This window comes from Anser brachyrhynchus (genome assembly GCF_964034855.1).
Source record: "Anser brachyrhynchus genome assembly, chromosome: 1".
Taxonomy (NCBI): domain Eukaryota; kingdom Metazoa; phylum Chordata; class Aves; order Anseriformes; family Anatidae; genus Anser; species Anser brachyrhynchus.
In genome coordinates, this window is record NC_137694.1 from 164637386 (window position 1) to 164654382 (window position 16997).

A 16997-nucleotide genomic window follows, 5' to 3' on the forward strand; every position below is an offset into this window, starting at 1 on the left:
TATTCTAGGAATATGCAATGAAAGACAATGGAATAAAAGGGTAATGCACTTTCTTTTTTGAAAACTGTGAGTTGATAGTTGCCCCAGTTTTGGCTGGGATAGACTTAGTTTTCTTCATAGTAGCTGTTATTCTGTGGTGATTTATGATAAATAGATCTCGCCACAGAAAGCCAGTGTCATTTTTAAATAGATTCACAATACAGTTAAGAAAAGCAATGTTGCTAATATAATAAATTATTTTATTTTATTTTATTTTATTTTATTTTATTTTATTTTATTTTATTTATTTTATTTTATTTTATTTTATTTTAATTTTATTTTATTTTAATTTAATTTAATTTAATTTAATTTTATTTTATTTTATTTTATTTTATTTTATTTTATTTTATTTTATTTTATTTTATTTTATTTTATTTTATTTTATATTATTTTTGGCTGTAAAAATTTAGACAAATGAAATTACAAATTTTAAAAGTAACATAACTTTATCATCACTGACTGGAAGAGGAGAAACATAATGGCTGTTTTTAAAAAGAGAACAAGGAAAACCCAGGGAATTAGAGGCCAGTCAGTCCACCACTGGGCCAGGCAAGATCACGGGGCTCATCATCCTGAAAATTATGTTAAGACACATGGAAAATAAGGAGGTGATTGGTGACAGCCAGTGTGGCTTCACTGAGGAAAAATCATGACTGACAAATCATGGGAAAGTCAGGAAACTTATCTCACAGAGGAACTTGAACTCTGCCAGCTGGTAAAGAAAGGGTGTTGTCTTTCCAAATATATATATATATTAAAAAAAAAAAAAAAGTATGTTGTATCTGTTAAAATATTAGATAAAAGTATAAGTCATCAGTAAACTCTAGAAAAAAAAATCCTGTTTTTGTTATCTTGAAAACAAAGTTAAATAGAATTTTGTATATCAAAAAAAAAAAAAACACAACAAAAACAACAACAACAACAAGAACATCTCTAACACTAATTCAGAAAAAAAGAGCCTTAGAAACCTGAACTGGAGAAAAGGTTTACCGGTTGCCTAAGCAAGTGAAAGTACTTGCTGAAAATATAAACTTTTCTTTCATTCAGTGGAAAATTCTCTATATAGAAATGAATTTCCTATTTTAATTCCTTCCTGTAATACTTCCTAAACTTTTTAAAACAAAACAAAATAAACAAACAAAATTAATGGAGTTTTGGATTTCAGTAAAGCTTTGGCTACAGTTTCGCATAGGATCCTACTCGACAAAATGTCCAACATACCGCTAGATAAAAGCATCATACAACGGGTGAACAATTGGCTGAGGGATAGGGCTTCAACAGTTATGGTAAATGGAGTTACATCAGGCTGGTGGCCAGTCATCAGTTGGGTCCCCCAGAGCTCCATTTTAGGGCCAGTTCTGTTCAATGCTTTTATAAATGATTTGGATGTAGGACTAGAAGGTGTTTTGAGTAAATTTGCTGATGATACTAAACTGGGAGGAGTTGTTGACTCTGTTGAGGGTGGAAAGCCTTGCAGAGAGATCTGGACAAATTGGAGAGCTGGGCAACCATCAACCACATGAAGTTTAACAAGAGCAAGTGCCAGGTCCTACACCTGGGAAAGGACAACTCGACTATACATACAGGCTGGGCAACAAGACACTGGAGAGCAGCCCCACAGAGAGGGATCTGGCGGTTTTGGTTGATAGCAAGTTGAATACGATCCAGCAGTGTGCCCCCTGGCAGCCAGGAGAGCCAACTGTATCCTGGGGTGCACCAAGCACGGCATTGCTAGTTGGTCGAGGGAAGTGATTGTCCTGCTCTTCTCTGCACTGGTGCGGCCACACCTTAAGTACTGTGTTCGGAGTTTAAGAAGCGTATGGACTATGCTCTTAGTCATATGGCCTGAATTTTTGGGTAGACCTATGCGGAGCCAGGAGTTGGACTCAATAATCCTTGTGGGTTCCTTCCAACTTGGGATATTCTATGATTCTATGATTCTATATATGTGCCACTTTCTGATTTTTTTTTTTTCTGAACTTACTGTAATAGCTTTAGTAGCACTAGCTATTATATTAAATGACTTGCTTAGAAACTTTTTTTTTTCTATTATTTACTGGTTTCTTTTTCAGTGTTCTTCTGGAAGAATTTAAAAAGAATGCCTGCCAGCATAAAAGCCTTTATTACTTTGTACAAAAAACACACTTTCCCCAGTGTACAAGATGACAGCTGCTGTTGAACTGGGACACAAGTTATTAATGATCTTAGAACAGTTATGACTAATCTGTGCGCACTCAAGGAGAATCTGGAACCATGTAGGAAAAGCAGCTTCTAAATATTTTCAGGCTCCTAAAGGTTGTTTTTTGAACACAGTTTTTTGAGTATAAGTGTACACAACAACAGGTGCTTCCAGGAAAAAGCTTTGTCACAGCCTAATGAGGGGAAAGGGAAGCCTATCTGGTAACAGAATTTCTACCTAGGCAACTTCTCAAATGCAGGTAGCCTTGAGATGTAAGTTAGTAATTATTTTGATTTTCTCTCTTTTTGTCTGAAAGTTGAGGAGGTTAGGAAAGACAGGATAGAGCTTTGAACTCTCTTTTCATTTTCCTGTTCTGTGTTCTCCCTCAGTTTATTTGCTTCTCATGCCAATCTAAATCAAGGACAAGTTTTCAAAGAAAGGGCAAGCTGTGCATCACCCTTCTGCAACCAAACCTACAATATTCATTCTTTACTACACACGAACTCTTTATACTGCTTATACAGAATGGCTGTGTGGGAGTTGGTTAAGAATGTAGAGGAACTTAGAAAATTATGACAAAATGTTTTCCTTTCCCCCACATTAAATGCAAGAGTATACATGTACACTATACTCTGTTCTTACAACAAAGAGTACAAACTTAAACATGCGCTGATGATCTTCCTTGCATCGCCCAGAGGACACGGTAGGGGGCTGACCGTATGGATGTGGGTGCGCACAAGCACATGCAGCAGCATGCAGAGCAGCTGAGTCAGGACCTGGTGCTGAGGGACATGGTCTAGTGGGTGACATTGGTAGTAGGGTCATGGTTGGACCAGACAATCTTGAAAGTCTTTTTCAACCTTAGTGATTCTATGATTCTATGAAGTTCAACAAGAGGAAGTGCCGGACTCTGCACCTGGGACGGGGCAGCCTTGGCTATTTGTACAGAATGTAGCGCACAGGAGGCTGCTTTAAACCAGTCTTCTTTTTTTTTTTTTTTTTTTTTTTTCCTTTTTTTTTTCTTCCCCCACCCCCAAGGTTTCGACTATGAATAGATTGAACTGGAGCTTGTTTTCCTTTGTTGTTTTGTGTTTTTCCCTTCTAAAGGCTCAACATGAGCAAGCAGTGTGCACTTGCAGCCCAGAAGGCCAACTGCGTCCTGGGCTGCATCAAAAGAGGTGTGACCAGCAGGTCAAGGGAGGGCATTGTCCCCCTCTACTCTGCCCTTCTGAGGCCCCATCTGTAGTACTGAGTCCAGGTTTGGGGTCCCCAGCACAAGATGTGGACCTGTTAGAGTGAGTCCAGAGGAGGGTTACAAAGATGATCAGAGGACTGAAGCACCTCTCCTATGAGGAAAGACTGAGAGAGCTGGGGATGTTCAACTTGGAGAAGAGAAGGCTCTGGGGAGACCGCATTGAGGCCTTTCAATCTTTTAAGGGGTCTTATATAAAGGATGGAGTAGGACTGTTTACTCTGGTAGGTAATGATAGGACAACGGGGAATGGTCTTAAACTAAAAGAGGATAGATTTAGATTAGACATTAGGAGGAAATTCTTCCCTGTAAGGGTAGTGAGGCACTGGACCGGGCTGGCCAGAGAAGTCGTGGATGCCCCATCCCTGAAGGTGTTCAAGGCCAGGCTGGATGGGGCCTTAACCAACCTGATCAAGTGGGTGGCATCCCTGCCCATGTCAGAGGGGTTGGAGTTAGATGATCTTTAAAGTCTCTGGTAACCCAAGCCATTCTAGGATTCTATATAGGCTTTCAGGGTCCCTCTGGGTGGCATCCCTTCCTTCTATTGTGTGATCTGGTGTTGACACAATAGAAGCTACTCAGCTTGGTGTCACCCCCAAACTTGTGGAGGGTGCACTCCATCCCACTGTCTATGTCATTAGTAATGGTATTAAACAGTACCTGCACCAATACTGACCCCTGAGGGACAGCATTCATCACTGATCTCCTACCTGAATTCTGAGCCATTGACTGCAGCTCTCTGGTTGCAGCCATCCAGACCGTTCTTAGCCATCAAATCCATTAATCTGTGTCTTTCCAAGTATGTTGTGTGGGACTGTGTCAAAGGCCTTACAGAAGTCCAGGTAGATGACATCAGTTGCCCTTCCCTTGTCCACTAATGTAGTCACTCCATCATAGTAGGCCACTAGATTAGTCAGATTTGTCATAAATCCTATTGATTTTCACTAGATATGCTTCCAGTACTTTTTTGTTGTTGTTGTTGTTGTTGTTGATGTTCAGTACCAGAACTTATTATTTGAACCATCTTATTTATGCTTTAAATTATCAGTGCAAAAGGATTTTCTATTGTCTATCTAATGTGCTCTTTCTGTTCCCATTTTTCTTTCTCTCTTTAATTTGGGAACTTCTAGAAGCTTTTAAAACAATTAAAAATATTCATCATTCAGAATCCAGAGAACAGAATGGCTGGTGCATTCATTTTTTTTATTATTTTTTTTTCTCTTGATAAAGTAATTTCAAAAGAAAATCTAACTTTATTATCTGTTGTTTAACATTAACACAATGCCTAGCTATTAATGTAATGGATGAACTTCTGATACATAATGAGGCATTTTTCAGAGATATAGAATGCCAGTATTACAGATGACTTTTCCTTCATTCTTCCTTAGTATCACATATGCCCTTTATAACTAACGTACCAATTTAAGTAAACTATAAAAGTATGTCTCCATAGGACTAAGACCCAGCACATCATTCTCAATCTTCTTTGTTCTTCATTATTCAGTGAGCAAACTTGGCTTACTTAATGTAGCAAGATAAAGTTATTTTGGGATATTAGTTGAATGGTTCTGCATCAGTGTTTTCTAATTATAAAAGTACTTTTCCCATAAGTTAAAAATGATATTATTACTACGGATTTCTGTCCCATGGAAATGTAAAATCGTTATGCTATTTATCAATTCTAATCTTCAACTTGGATATTAAAGCACAGACCAAAACCTTAGGAACATTATTTTTTCAGTTTTAAAGACAGACTCTGCAAATGATCTTAGATGTCAGGGAGTGATGAGGTTGGGCTACCTGCAAGGGCAGAAAGCCCCAAGCTTATGTTGAGGTGGCTGTCAAGACACTGACTTGCCAAGGGGCACAATCCCATGGTACCCAGCCAGCAGAACAGGGATAGGATGTGGATGGTGACCAGGATGCCTGATAAGTAGGCAAGTCCTCAGTGACCAGGCAGTCTTGAGGCCACATGGGAAGTTGTGCCAGTGCACCAGGTCCAGGATCAGCGTAGCAATGCTGCAGCCTACCTCTTGCAATGACCCACTGTGAGCACCTGCATAGAGATACTGCTCCCATGCAAAGGTCACAGGTCACAGACAGGTTTCCTGCATCTCTTTCTCATCCAGCCCTTCTCACAGTCATCTGATTGTTGTGTGTAAAGAATCCTTGAACACAGGCCAACAAGCACCTGGAGGACATGGTATGTTCAGGGTCCAATGCTGTGAACTGGCTTTTATCATTTGTTGGTTTCAGAAGGAAGGTAGAATTTCATGTGAGAATGTTTTGTTTGGTTTTGTTTTTCTATAAGATCATATTGTACAATATAATAAGACATGACATAGCTACATGACAAGATGCTAGTACCCTGACAAAATATATTCAACAAAAAGCTGTTTGTGACTCAGGAAAGCTGCTATCAATTCATACATTCAGACTGAAGGTATCAAGGGAACCTTATTGGTATACGGTATACAATTTTTTTGCACCTGTTCTTTTAACAGAAACAGATGAAAACAGTAGGATGCTGGCTATTCAATGCAGAGCAGAAGACATTTATCTTGCAAAGTGCAAATGAGAAACTGTGTGATTTGTCTGTAAGATTTAATGTACAATTAAAAAAAAAAAAAAAATCCTTACAGTACCATAAAATATGTTTCCTTTAAGTAAGACATTTGTCTTAAGCCAGTGAATAGTCTTTGATTTTTCCATCTTTGTAAAAGCATAGTCAACTACTTGTCACATCATGCTATTAAGGAGTAATATACTGAAATATATCTCATTAAAGGAATGCAGCACACAGCAATATATGCGAATGAGAAAAAGGGTATTGCATACACAAGAGCAGCAGACTACATGACAGCAGTAAAGATAGGCACAGAATAGCTGTTATCATGTGTTTGTATTACTCTGTATAATTTATATTTATATTTAAGGATTTATGTTATCCTTCAATCATTTTTATGCTGAGATAGTGGTCATTCTTTATAACCTCTCCATTTCCCTTCTTTGAGTTTTACTGGAGAATTCACTTATATATCTCTAATGTCTCCCCAGAAAAAACAGACACGTGTTTGTTCAAGAATAGGTTGGACAGGACTTTGAGCAACCTGGTCTAGTGGGAGGTGTCCCTGCCCATGGCAGGGGGCTTGGAACTAGATGATCTTTAAGGTCCCTTCCAAACCAAAACATTCTATGATTCTATGTTTTGAAATTGACTATTTTTTGGAGAGTATTCATCAATAATTCTTAGGAAATGTATTTACATGTTAAGAAAAATACATAAATATTTTGAGAAATTTCTTTAGCTTATGAAGCTCTATCTATCCCAGTCCTTTGATTGTTCATTGAAGTAAAAGTGCTAAAGAAAGCCCTGAGCGATGGGTTTGAATTCAGTGTCAACCATGCTTTCAGCAGGAGATTTTACTTTAGACAGCTCCTGGGGTCCCTTCAAACTTGAATGATTCTATGATTTATGAATTCTGAAAATATTTTTCATCACCATTATTTGTTTGAGGTTTGTGGTATTTTTACCCTTCTGGGCAGCAAAACTCCACCACATCTGCTCTCTCTCTCCCCCTCCTCAAAGGGAAAGGGAGAAAAAATATGATTCATAGGCCTCAAGCGCTGAGATAAGAACAGGGAGATCATTCACCAATTACTATCATGGGCAAAACAGACTCAGCATTCAGAGATTAATATAATTTATTGCCTGTTACTGAAATACTAGAGCAGTGAGAAACTAAAAGCAAACTAAATGCACCTTCTCCCTCACCCACCCACCCAATTCTACCTCCTCCCCTCGAGCAGCACAGGGGAAAGGGGTATGGGGGCTGCAGTCAGTCATCTCCGCCGCTCCTTCACGGTCACTCTCTGCCCCTGCTCCATGTGGGGTCCCTCCCACGGGATGCCATCCTTCCCAAACTGATCCTGCTTGGGCTTCCCACAGGCAGCAGCTCTTCAAGAACTGCTCCCACACGACTCCGTATCACGGGGTCCATCCCCCAGGAGCAAACTGCTCCAGCACGGTTCCCCCACGGGTGACAGCTGCCCCCAGGACCCCTGCTCCTGCGTGGGCTCCTCTCCATGGCCTGCAGCTCCGGCCCGGGGCCTGCTCCTGCGGGGGCTCTCCATGGGCCGCAGCCTCCTCCAGGCCACATCCACCTGCTCCACTGGGGGCTCCTCCACGGGCTGCAGCGTGGAGATCTGCTCCGTGTGGGACCCGTGGGCTGCAGGGGGACAGCCTGCTCCACCAGGGGCCTCTCCACAGGCCGCAGGGGAACTTCTGCTCCGGTGCCTGGAGCACCTCCTGCCCTCCTTCTGCCCTGACCTGGGGGTCTGCAGGGCTGGTTCTTTTACATTTTCTCTCTTCTCTCTCTCAGTTGCTGTCGTCCCCTTTGGAGCCGACTGGAACCGGCTCTTACCTAACAGGGGACTCTTCTCACAGAAGCCACCCCAGCAGCCCCTTCCTAAGAAATCCTTGCCACGTAAACCCAATACAGAGTCCAATTAATTAATCTACTCTGTGAGTTTTCAGATTACCAAAATAATGACTCTTTAAAAACAAAAAAAAGTGTTTTTTTTTTTTTTTTTTTCCTGAAGGAAGCAGAGGATAATGACAGTTGCCAAGTTGATTGATTTTTTCAGTTGCTATTTCGTTCTGTTGCACTTTTGATGTTCTGAAATTTTCAAAATCTTAGTTGCAGATACATGTTTACATCTGTGATTTCGTTCATTTACTAAATTTATTTTAAAATGGACAGAAAAAATATACTAGAAAATAAAATATAGATTTCTTTATGCGGAGCAAAATGCTATCATAAATATTTATTTATTTAGACCTACAATTGGGATCTCTGATTACTGTTCTTGAAACCAGTATCATTAGGTTATAGGTTCATCTGAAAAACAAACAACAGCAAAACACATATACAGTCACATTATTTAATTTTTTCCTATTTTATTGCCAGAATTTCGGTTATGAAGCTATTGCTTTCAAATATGAAAATATTTGCCTTTATTTGACAGGTGTTTTGTGTGAAAGAACAAAACAAGACAAAACACAAAACTAGTAAGCCCTGTTGCTTACTAGTTAACTATCCCTCCTTGGAATTCAATATTTAAGAGCTGATGTTCCAGCTGTGTAATTCAATACAATTTTATACCTGAAATGCATGTATGCAATTAAATGAATTCCAGCTACATGTTTGGCATTTATCTGAACAGTCAGATGAATAAACATTCTCTGTGACAAATATTTGCAAATGAGAATCAGAAGAGGTTGCAAAGCCAGTCAAAATGAAAATCAAATACATCTATACAAATTGAGAACTGGAAAAGTCATATCGTAGAAGATATGTCTCTGCATAGGGTTCTTCAAACCTATGGATGGGAGGTTTTCTAGAACAGAAATAGACTTGGATTGTTGTTGATGTATACACTTTTTCTTTTTTTCTTTGTCCATCACAGGCCTAAATGATACAGTGGAAGAAGGCTGAGAAATTAGGAAACACCAGTGAGGTAGAATAAGGAAATAACATAGTACTTAAGTACCATGGGGTGACGCATATCTGGACATAGTGAGGCAAATGAGACTTGGACAACTGCCTAGCTCTGACTGACTATGTCAATCCAGCATCCGACTGCAAACAGAGAAGCAAAAGTTAACTTTGTTATTTAACTTGTCAGCTTCACACCCTTGTTGCACATTTGGAAAAGGAGACCAGATTAATTCAGGAACCAATAAATAGTGAAGACAATGGCCTTCTGGGGGGTGGAGTTTGAAGTCCATTCCAAAGACAAAGTGCAGGGCGGAAATGTATGTTGTGACTGGGTCTTAGTCATGCTGAGTTGTCAGAGTGAGTTTCCTGTTACACTGGATCCATAGTGTGGGTCCAATCTCGACCAGAGCAGCTGGGGAGGTGATTACAGTGTGTAGTTTGTGTGTGAATTTGGGACAGTATGGGTTAGAACAGAAATCTTAGAGTAGAATTTGTTATCTACTCCCTACCCTTCCCACTCAGGAAATAAACCTTGGATTAAATGTCAGTTCTTGCACCACCAAACCCACAATCCCTCAGTGACATTAAGAATGCATTTAAGGGATTACTGAGATGTGGAGCTTTCAGATGACATACAATAGACAGTGGACTGGAATGCTGTGTCTTAGAAGAGAAGAAGGAAAATATCCAATTAAAATCTCTCCCTTTATCCTTTGCCAGAAATTATTACAAAGGCAAGATCTTTTGGTCAGGTGGTTTATTTCCACCATCTATGGAATTAAATTAAGTTTTGGGGAAAAAACAACAACAAAACAAAAACAAAACCACCAAACAAAAACATTGCTTATTAAAAGGAACAAGTAAAAGCTAAAGGAAAGAGCAAATAAAATATAAGAAATTAGTCTGATGAAGTCAAAATAGGCAAATCATGTACAGCATTGGGAACTGCAATATCAAACACATCTAAACAATTTTGAAGGAATGAAGGAAATAATAACACAAAAATATTTTTTAATTTGGGAAGAGAAAATTAGTTTAAAAAAAAAAAAAAGAATCACAGAACTTAATTAGAGCTTCCTGGTGCCTAACTGAATGCTCACTAGCTCTTTGTGCCAAAGTTTAAGATTTTACATAACTTTCTCAATAAAAATGGAACAAAGTAAGAGGTCATGTTATAACTTTCATTTGATCTAGCACAATCATAACAGAAATTAATGATAAATTAATCACAGAATCATGGAATCATTTAGATTGGAAAAGACCTCTAAGATCATCTAGTCTAACCTTTAACCTAGTACTGCCAAGTTGACCACTAAACCATGTCCTAAGCACCACATCTGCATGTTTTTTGAAGACCTCCAGGGATGGTGACTCAACCACTTTCCCGGGCAGCCTGTTCCAGTACCTTTCAGTTAATGTAATTTGAAAGGTACACACCTTTAAAATCTGTAAGAAGTTACAAATGACATGTTTTTGTTGTGAAGGATAATATTTAATTTATGTTTGTACTGGCCATTATATGATTGTTATCTCCTGATATTTGAATAACACTTTTCTGCTGACATAAATAGATTTTATGTATAAGAAACGTACAGTCAATCCCTTTCAGAATCTGGCTTGACGTCTCTCTTTAAGGCAGATATGTGACATATCTACATGACAGAAAACCTACAGTTTCCCACCTTTTATTGCTGAGTGTGACTTCATATGGTATGGAATATCCCTTTGGTCAGTTAAGCTGCCCTGGTGATGTCCCCTCCCCACCTCTTGCTCACCCCAAGCCTGAGCTGTTTTGGAGAGAGTCTTGGTGCTGTGCCAGCACTGCTCAGCAATAGACAAAACACTGGTGTGATACCAGGGCTGTTATACCTACGATTACAGATCACAGCACTATATGGGCCACTGCAGGGAATGTTAAATTCATCGCAGGCAGACCCGGTACAACGTATCATTCTTCGTTAAAGATGGAAGCAGTTAAATAACTAATTCTCATTAGAAACCAGTTACAGAATAAAATGCTGATTCATCATGGTGATGGACAAGGCACACTGAGAACTTTGACAGAAGCCTGTTCTGGCAGAAGTGTTCTCAGCAGGGAAATATGGGCATATTGAAGAAGGAAAGTCTGCTCCAACTGGTCATGATCCAGTTTTATGTCATTCCAGTCTAACAAGAATCATCCCTTGTTCCCTTGAGGTAGTGACCAATTACAGCTGGTCATTTCTTCAGCTGCATGCATAACCTCTTGGTAAATAAAGGAAATTAATAGTCTGACTCAGTAAATATCTATTAATCGACATTACATACAAATAAAACATTTATCCTTTTCTCAGTAAAATTTAAGTCACGTCTTTCTACTTTAAACATTTTGTTCTAGTCACCAACTTTCCAGTATTCCTTGGCAGAGAAGCCATATAATTCCTTCCCCAAATATGTTCTAATCTTTTAAATAGACCACTTTAATTTAATTGGATACCACACATACAGATCTTTTTGGATCAAATATACTAAACAACATTTTTCACTTACTAGATGAGACTGCAGAAACCGCCTTTAGAATATATTTGTATTTTGTTTGTTTGCTTGTTTTTAGTTGTCGCTTCAAATCAATGACTTCAAGGTCATTATGTCACTAAACTCACATTTTGTGTCGGTCTACCTCTGTAATCACTTAAATAAGTAAATGTATTTATGATGTGTCTAAACAAAGTAAACAAAGTTTATATTAATGGTACAAGCAGTTTCAGACCACTGTTACCAGTGGTCAAAGGAATCCCAGCTTTGTCGTTTTTCTATGTTAATACTATGTCAAATATCTTCACGTTAGATTGTCTGGATTAGATATTGGAAGGCTAAGCTTATGACTGAACTCAGTCCTCAGTGACAGAAGAATTGCCAGCATGATTAAGCATTTACAGGATTGGATATCAACAATGAGATCTATCTGTAACAAACATTAGAGCATGCCACCTATGTCATTACATATACCCTCATTAAAAAATACAAAATTAAAACAAAACAAACAAAACAAACAAAAAACATGATCAGACCTTTTATGAAGACAGGCTGAGTGAGTTGGGGTTGCTCAGCCTGGAGCAAAGAATGCTCCAGGGAGACCTTCTAGTGGCCTTCTAGTACCTAAAGGGGGCCTCCAGGAAAGCTGGGGAGGGACTCTGTCAGGGAGTGTAGTGATAGGACAAGGGGGATTGGCTTTAAACTAAAAGGGGGTCAGTTTAGATTACATATAAGGAAGAAATTCTTGACTATGAGGGTGATGAGGCACTGGAACTAGTTGCTCAGCAAAGTTATGGATGCCCCTTCCCTGGAAGTGTTCAAGGCCAAGCTGGATGGGGCTTTGAGCAACCTGGTCTAGTGGAAGGTGTCCCTGCCCATGGCAAGGGGGTTGGAACTAGGTGATTTTTAAGAATGGCTTCCAACCCAAGCCATTCTGTGATTCTATGATTTTTCCAACTAGCTAGGGGATTTTTATTTTTTTGGAAGTTATTGTAAAGACAGAGTTATTGCTTTGGCTTGATGTTAAAAAGCTTTTTCCTTTCAAATGATTTCTTTTTTTTTTTTTGTACTCATGCATAATTCTATAATTATACTAAAGGGTGACTGGTTGATGTAGGTATCTACAACTAGATCTTGCCTTATTTACAATGGCCAGTGTCAAAAGGTACTAGGTCAGTATTTGTGCAATATTAGTCTAAAAACCTAGTATAAATTAATCTAAAATATCAAAACCATACAGTCAAACCCTATTGAATAAAAATAAATTCATATTTTTGTAATTATTGTGGATATTTTTTCCCATTTTTAATAAGATCCATACTTTTTTTTTTCTTTTTTTCTAAATAATTGTATCATCATGAACAGGTTTTAGTTACGGTTGTGACAGTGTCACTTCTTTGCCAAACTGAACTTTTCAGTTTGACCTTTAAACTTGGTATTTGAAGATCTATTTGAGGAATATTTGCCAAGAAGCCATTTTAACTGTACTCGTTAAATCAAAGAGTGTTCCAGGTGTTTCTGCTTGAGTTATCTATTTATGAAAAATGTATTTTCAGTGTTTTAAGGCACCTCATTCAAGGACTGTTTTAGAATTCGCACTGATACAGGTGAGAGTGTCTTAAGTCACTTGAAGACTTTCAGTATACAAACAATAATACTGTAAAGGTTGGAATATCAAGCACCATGAATTTGCTCTGTTGAATTTCTTTTTCCTCCTATGACTTCCTTCTATGACTATGAAGTCATATCCAAAGAGGACATAAGCTCAAAGGAACTGAAAAATCATGACTGAAATGAAAATTTGGTTGCAGACTTCTATAACTACTTCTCTTTATACATATGTTTTAAAATAAATAAATAAATAAATGCATCAAATCTAAAAAATAATAGACCATTGTAATATTTTATATGGTTTTATTAGGAATTGCTAACAATTTTAATTTGAAAGTAATTTGAAATTTTACACTGCACTTTAAAACATACATGTCTAACTTTCTTTTGACCTGCTCTTCAAGGTATGTAAAATAAGAAAATTCATCAGCAGTTAATTATATAATTTCATTTACTTGCATGTTTTGATCAATAATTCTATGTCTTCTGAACACCTTCAGATTTTCTGATACTGAAACATCCATGTTATATGACATAACTTCATATAAACAGAAACTGCTTTTTATTTCTGAATTATTAATAATTTACAGAAATTAGAAAATTTGGAGTTATAGCTCGCAGCATATAAACTCTGATGAAAGTACAGTTATGAGATAAACACACAAGGAAATACTGCAAAATACTGGAATGTTTTGAGATATATTGGTATACTATATACAGTAAGTTACATTTGGTTTTGATGTGTTTTCTTTTCCCCTAGCTTAAAAGATAATGACCTACGTGACACAAAGGTAAGCTTGATAATTAAAACTAGTTAGTTTTCAATAAGCAAAAAATGAAAAGTCGGAGCTTACTCTGTATCATCACCATGCTATAACCTATCTTTGCCAGGAGAAAAATCCTGCAGTAACAGCTACTTACCTCTGTAAGGTGCCTAGATTCTAATATAAAACCACATTTTTCTTTGGTATGTCTTCTGTTTCAACTGCTAGTCCAAATGCTCGAAGAGGAATAGAGAAATTGCCCAGTTCATAAGGGACAGGGAAAATCTTCCAGAAAGGTCCTATGTCTGGGCAATTAGCACTGTTCTTGAAATTATTTCAATGACTCAGTCAAAAAGAAAGTTAATTTGTACTTAGATATTTCAGTCTATATTTTTATTATTCTTGCAATGAAAGTGTGATTAGCTAAACACAACAAGAGTTCTTATTCTGTGACTATGATTAGGCTAAGTGTTCTTTGCCATTTCAATTGCATACAAAAAAAAAAAAAAAGAAAAAAGGAAATACAGGAAATACGCCTCTTGAGAAGAAGGAAACAAGGAAGATAACGAGTATTCAATTTTATAGGAATATGGGTGATTGTACGATTTTTTCTTTGGAAATAGATATGATGGAAATTTATGATAGGGCTCTTGAACATGAAGGCCATATGTCAAAATATAGAAACAGTAATAACTCTTTTTCCTTAAGCAATATTGGAAATGTGTAAAGTGGTTTAATACTTGTTCTCTTTCTGTTATTTGCATATAATTTTAGGATATAGTTCTCCACTTTCCCCACAGATGTAAATACATCCTTAATGAGTCTATGATTCTGTGAAGTTCAACAAGAGGAAGTGCTGGACTCTGCACCTGGGATGGGGCAACCTTGGCTATTTTTACAGACTGTAGCACAGAAGAGGCTGCTTTAAACCAGTCTTCCTTTTTTTTTTTTTTTTTTCCTTCTGCAACTTTATACCTTTACTTCTTTACTTACCACTTGTGGGTGCTTCCCATCTGGGCCCATAGATTTTTGTATATCAGTTTTCCCTAGATGAATTCTAACCTGATCCTCCTCAAAGTCTTCCTTTCTCCAGACTTTCTGTCCTGTCTCCAGGATCGGGGATTCCTGAGAGCTGGCCTTAACAGTAAATATGGAAGTAAAGAAAGTATAATTCTTATTATTATTTTAATTTTTTTATATAAAAATTTCTACATTTCCTTCAGCACCAAGGTGGTCACCCCATTCAGCAGCAGGCCCACATTTTCCCTAGTCTTTTTGCCACTGATGTATTTGAAGACGCTCTTCTTCTTGTCCTTGACATCTCTTGCCAGATTTAAGTCCAAAGAGGCCTTAGCCTTCCTTGCCACATCCCTGCATATTTTGACAGCATTCCTATATTCCTCCCAAGTGGCATGTCCCTTTTTCCACTTTAGGTATACTTTTTCTTCTGCTTTAGTTTTGCCAGGAGGTTCTTGCTCATCCATGCAGGTCTCCTGCTCCCTTTGCTTGACTTCTTAGTCATAGGCATGCACCAGTCATGGAATCATAGGATGGTTTGGGTTGGAAGGGACCTTTAAAAATCACCTAGTCCAGAACTTCTGCCATGGGCAGGGTCATCTTTAACTAGATGAGTTTGCTCAAAGCCACATCCAACATATCTTTGAACACTGACAATGATGTGTTGTTCACAACTTCTCTGGTCAACTCGTTCCACTGTCTCACCACCCTCATTGTGAAAAATTTCTTCCTTATATCCAATCTATATCTATCCCCTTTCAATTTAAATCAGTTTTCCCTTGTCCTGTCACTACAGACCCTTGTAAAAAATTTTTATCCATCCTTCTTATAAGCCCCCTTTTTGTACTGAAAAGCTGTAATAATTACTTCTTTTCTCCGGGACAAACAACCCAACTTTCTCACCCTTCATACGAGAGGTATTCCAGCACTCCGCTTGTTTTCATGGCCCTTCCTCTGGACCCACTCTAAGAGATCCTTGTGCTGGGGGCCCCAGAACTGGATGCAATACTCCAAGTGGGTAGAGGGTGGGAATAACCTCCCTTGACCTGCTGGCTATGCTTCTTTTTATGCAGTCCATCTTCTCTACTATTGTGTACAAATAGCCACTTGTGAACACCAGAAGAGTCTTCTGAAGTGTTCTACTTCTTTTGTGATTCATCATAATGACTAATCAATGTTTCATCCCTCATTAGAAATTGACAGTGCTATATAGGAAGTCATAGCACAATATTTTTGTAGTTTATCTTTTGAATTCCACATCTGTGGAACATAATGGAGACTATATGAGAGAGAGAGAGAAAATGTGATTTGGAAGAGCATATATAAAAATGAACTGCTTTTGGAAAAGCTTTGTGTGTGTGTGTGTGGTAATCAAATTGGAAATAAATTAGCTAAAGGAATTACACATTTAGTTATTTTTAGAATAATTTCTCCAGGCCCTGTAGACTTATAAAAAGCAGGACTATTTATTTATTTATTTCATTATTTTATGGTGTTTAAATGCATACCTGTCAGAATGCATCTACTGAAGAAAAAAATCAGAGCAATTTAACCTTGACACCAAACTTCATAGGGTGTATTAAAAAGCATCCTTGAACTTTTCAGGGGACTAGTAGATCTGTCTGAGATAGAGAATTTTTATTTGATAAATGCTAGAAGTAATTCATGCTTCTGACATCAAGAAGATGTTAGATAAAAGAGCATTACAGTATAAACAAAAAGGTCAGAAAAAATGTTAATGCAGTTTAGTATAGTGGTTCTCACACTGTGCTTCATGGTCACTGGAGACACTGCTGATCAGATTTTCTAGTTTGCCTCCTTGCTTTTCCTAAATTGCTTTAATTGCTAAAAATATGTTTTACCAGTGAGCAGTGCCTTTAATTAATCCAGAGATGTCATATCATAATGAATTATATAAATGTCACTTTAGCGCATATGAATGGCAGAGGGCCATCTGGTACAAAGTTTGATAGCTCCTGGAACAAAAGCTTTCATTTTTCTTTATTATTATTATTTTTTTTATTCCCATGAAATCTGGTAGAATTATTACTAGGTAGGTATGTCCATATTTATAAGAAAAGACTTTTTTTTTTTTTTTAAAGCCACTAAGATAACAAAAC